Raw genomic sequence first — 5,273 nt, 5'->3', positions numbered from 1 at the left:
TAAAACTGAGCTTTTAAGAATATAATTATGACATTTTTTAATTCTTCTTTTCCCTTTCTGAACTCCTGAGTAAGTCCTTGTCTCCTTTGACACAGGTCAGTCTGACCCAGCTAATTAATTTCCCTTTCAAAAGCCTCCCGGGTTGATGAATTGGACAGTGGGGTTTCTCTGGGTGCAACAAAGCTAAATGTGAAGTAAGCCCATCTAAACACTAATGCAGAGCACAACCAGTGAAAGCCTTGCAGGTTCTCCATTCTTATGAATAAAAAGCACCTCCTTTGTTCTGCTGGAAACTGCTTTGTGGTTCAGATATGCACTGCTGTGTCTCAGGTTCACTCCTCTGCCATGGTGCTTGTAACCCTCAAGTGACCACGTCTCCAGGCAACTGTTAAAGTGAAAGCTCAGCCAAAGGATTTATAAACACTTGAAACACTGGATTTATTTGCACAAAGGATGCTGGTCACCTTTAAAACCAGTAGAGGAAGTACTGCACCTCTTCAAATTATACTCTAAGTTGGACTGGAGCAGGAGAGCAAAGAGAAGTAAGTAGAATTATTCAACCTTTTTTGTTACAAAGATTTATGAAGCAAACCTCTCACATAGACTGTTAATTTTTTTAAATTTAGATTTTATATATATATATATATATATATATATATATATATATATATATATATATATATTGTATTTGGACCTTGAATTGAGACACTGTGTTTGATATTAGACTTTAATATTAAATCAGTTTCTGCGTCTGGCATCTTGCTTATTTAGTCTATTTATTTATAATGAGCTCACATTTCGCTGCTCATCAGTGTCCTTCTGATGCAGTCTGACAGCAGCAAATTCATGTTGTTCAATTTTCTGCAGCACAGTGATGAAAAACTTAAGATACATGACAAAATACTGTAATTGTAAAATAACTATAAAGGTATAAATAGTTTAGAAAATATCAAAGACAATAAGTAAGATAAGGGCTAATGACCCTCTAATTGTAAGATAACAGAGATCATCATGAAAAAAAATCATAATGATGTCTGTAATTACTGTATATTTGATGCTAACTACTTCAGTAATACAAACAGTTAATGATAAAGGTTGATGTGGGTGTATTTTGATTTGAATGTGGCTCAGTGCTAGAGAAATGCAGAGGATGCTGCCGGTAGAGGAGCTCATCGCTGGCCCCATGGTGGCTGATAGAGCGTCAGAAGTCACTGCTGTCCTGCTACTTCTGCTGCTGTTGCTGTTGCTTTTCACCACCTGGAGACAAAGAAAACAGTCACACATACCAGGTAGGCACTAATATATATATATATTATATATATATATATATATATATATATATATATATATATATATATATATATATATATATATAAATATATATATATGTATATATATATATATATATTTATATATATATATATATATATATATATATATATATATATATATATATATATATATATATATATATATAATAAATGGTAAATGGCCTGTATTTGTATAGCGCTTTACTCAGTCCCTAAGGACCCCAAAGCGCTTTACACTACATTCAGTCATTCACCCATTCACACACACATTCACACACTGGCAATGGCAAGCTACATTGTAGCCACAGCTGCCCTGGGGCGCACTGACAGAGTGCGCCCCAGGGAGCCTTTAATTAATATGGTATATAAATACTTATAGTTAGTACAGTAATTACAGTAATTACACTCTAAATACACTTCAAATTACAATTAAAAAATCTTTACCTTATTTATCAAATCCTATTATTCATCCTAAATATCTCTCTATAAGGAACATATTATTCCATTATATCAACATTATATCAATATGAGTGTGTGTGTATACTATACATATATATATATATATACAGTGGGGCAAAAAAGTATTTAGTCAGCCACCGATTGTGCAAGTTCCCCCACTTAAACTGATGACAGAGGTCAGTAATTTGCACCAGAGGTACACTTCAACTGTGAGAGACAGAATGTGAAAAAAAAATCCATGAATTCACATGGTAGGATTTGTAAAGAATTTATTCGTAAATTAGGGTGGAAAATAAGTATTTGGTCACCTCAAACAAGGAAAATCTCTGGCTCTCACAGACCTGTAACGTCTTCTGTAAGAAGCTTTTCTGTCCCCCACTCGTTACCTGTATGAATGGCACCTGTTTGAACTCATCATCTGTTTAAAAGACACCTGTCCACAGCCTCAAACAGTCAGATTCCAAACTCCGCCATGGCCAAGACCAAAGAGCTTTCGAAGGACACCAGGAAAAGTATTGTAGACCTGCACCAGACTGGGAAGAGTGAATCTACAATAGGCAAGCAGCTTGGTGTGAAGAAATCAACTGTGGGAGCAATCATCAGAAAATGGAAGACATACAAGACCACTGATAATCTCCCTCGATCTGGGGCTCCACGCAAGATCTCATCCCGTGGGGTCAAAATGATCATGAGAACGGTGAGCAAAGATCCCAGAACCACACGGGGGGACCTGGTGAATGACCTGCAGAGAGCTGGGACCAAAGTAACAAAGCTCACCATCAGTAACACACTACAACGGCAGGGAATCAAATCCCGCAGTGCCAGACGTGTTCCGCTGCTGAAGCCAGTGCATGTCCAGGCCCGTCTGAAGTTTGCCAGAGAGCACATGGATGATACAGCAGCTATAAATACTAACTATAAATATGTAACTATAAATATATAAATGTACTAACTATAAATACTTATAGTTAGTACGGTAATTACAGTAATTACACTCTAAATACACTTCAAATTGCAATTAAAAAATCTTTACCTTATTTATCAAATCCTATTATTCATCCTAAATAACTCTATGTATATATATATATATATATATATATATATATATATATGTATGTATATATATATATATACATACACATAGAGTTATATATACTATATACTATAAGTATTTATATACCATATTAATTAAAGGCTCCAAAGTGTCTTTTTATATCATTTAGCCATCCACTGCGAAGGAATCAGATACAGAGTAAAGTCAGCAAGCATCTAATGACAAAGAAAGGGAAACCCTCATATACACAGAAGGTCTGCATCAATGACAAAACAAGGTTTACTCAACCATCACAGAACGTGTTCCTTGTCTATTAAAACGATCACAAACAGTCTCTGTTTTGCAGCTCCAGGTGCAAATTCCTGTATACTGATGAAAATGGTTCATGCAGAAGTCAAATAACAGTTACACACAGAACAAAGAGTGCCGTCCTTACTTGCCACTCTCCTATATACTAAGATCAGAGCCTGGCAGCTATCCCAAAAAAATACACTATCTTTCTCAAATTAAACTCAACAGACAAGGTTCTTGCTAATTTGCAGTAGAAGTGGGAGTCTACTATCATAACCTATTTCTCTCTGTCAGGCCCTTCCTTCTTAGCAGGACTCGGTCCCATTCTCTCCTACAGCAGGTTCATCTGGTCTGGGATTGGAACAGCGTGTAACTACTACAACAACAAATATGGGAGCATTGTGCGGGTGTGGATAAACGGAGAGGAGACCCTGATTTTGAGCAGGCAAGTGGGTTGTTTTTTTTGTTTTTGTTTTTTAGAGTAAACCGAACTTGTTTTACAGTAAATTTTCAGATAAAGGTAAAGCCTGGTTTCTTCTGCAGGTCCTCTGAAGTGTACCACGTTTTGAGGAGTGCCCACTACACCTCCAGATTTGGGAACAAAAAAGGACTCGAGTGCATCGGCATGTACGGAAATGGTATCATTTTCAACAGTGATGTCCTGCTTTGGAAAAAAGTGAGAACATATTTTTCTAAAGGTGAGCGATTACCACACACTGACAGCACATACTGTGGTTAGACTATTGCTTTCTTGAACTGTGGAGCTACTGAATGTTACTGTGCAGCTCTGACTGGACCCAGCCTGCAGAGGACCGTAGGAATCGGTGTGAGCTCCACAGCCAAACACCTGGACAACTTACAGGATATGACTGACCCCTCTGGACATGTGGATACTCTCAGTCTCCTGAGAGCCATCATTTTGGACATCTCCAACAGGCTGTTCCTAGGAGTGCCGTTAAATGGTCAATTGCGTGTTTACTGCACATAGATTCCTAAAACCGCATACTATCTGCAAGAAATTGTGACGCATGAGCTCTGGCGCTGCATCTATTGATTTTTTGTTGTTGTTGTTGTTGTTCTTTTTAATAATTCAGAGAAAGAATTCTTGATGAAAATTCACAACTACTTTGAGACCTGGCAGACAGTTCTAATAAAACCAGATATATTCTTCAAGGTTGGATGGCTGTACAACAAGCATAAGAGAGCAGCGTAAGACACCTCATCTCACAGTAAGTCAGTATTGTGGTTTGCGATTTCTTCAACCTAATGTTTGTGTTGCTTTTTGTGCCAACAGACAGGAGCTGCAAGATGCGATAGAGAGCCTGCTTGAAGTTAAGAAAAAGATGATTCATGAAGCCGAGAAACTGGACGACGAGCTCGACTTGCAACAGAGCTCATCTTTGCCCAGGTCGGTCTCTTTGGAGGGATTTTTGTCGTCCCCCCAATTGTCTTTTCTTATTCCCGTCTGTTGTGTTTAACAGAACTACGGAGAGCTATCAGCAGATAATGTCAGGCAGTGTGTGCTAGAGATGTTAATCGCAGCCCCCGACACACTTTCCATCAGCCTCTACTTCATGCTGATGCTGCTGAAACAGAGCCCGGACATAGAGCTGCAGCTAGTGGAGGAGATGAACACTGTCTTGAGTTAGTGCAGCTTTACAGGTTTCCAATATTCCATATTCACAGTTTCACTCTGGTGGAGTAGAAGTATTCTGAACACATCTTTCATTTTCAGATGAAAAAGGACGTGGAAAATATCGATACCAAAGTCTGAAAGTGATGGAGAGCTTCATCAACGAGTCTTTGAGGTTTCATCCTGTGGTCGATTCACAATGAGGAAAGCTCTGGAGGACAACGACATCGCAGGTACAAAAATCAAGAAAGGCACCAACATCATTCTCAACATTGGCCTCATGCACCAAACCGAATTCTTCCCAAGCCTAAAGAGTTCAACCTCACGAACTTTGAAAAAACGGTAAGTGAGCAGAGTGTAGTTCAGCAATAAATGTTTAATGGTTAAACTAAAAAAAAAAAACATGCACCACACACACACACACACACACACACATTTGAGTCTTTGCTTTCTCTCTTTGGCAGGTACCCAGTCGTTACTTCCAGCCCTTTGGCTGCGGCCTCGTTCCTGTGTGGGCAAAATCTCT

The 5,273-nt window shown here is 38.4% G+C and overlaps 1 pseudogene; it reads left to right on the top strand.

Annotated features, from left to right (window-relative positions):
* Positions 1-472: 472 nt before the first annotated feature.
* Positions 473-5,273, top strand: part of LOC113024956 (aromatase-like) — a 5,070-nt pseudogene continuing 269 nt past the window's right edge.

The sequence above is a fragment of the Astatotilapia calliptera genome, chromosome 7, assembly GCF_900246225.1.
Source record: "Astatotilapia calliptera chromosome 7, fAstCal1.2, whole genome shotgun sequence".
Taxonomy (NCBI): domain Eukaryota; kingdom Metazoa; phylum Chordata; class Actinopteri; order Cichliformes; family Cichlidae; genus Astatotilapia; species Astatotilapia calliptera.
Note: the sequence above shows the minus strand (reverse complement) of the source record. Positions and strands in the feature narration are given on the sequence as shown.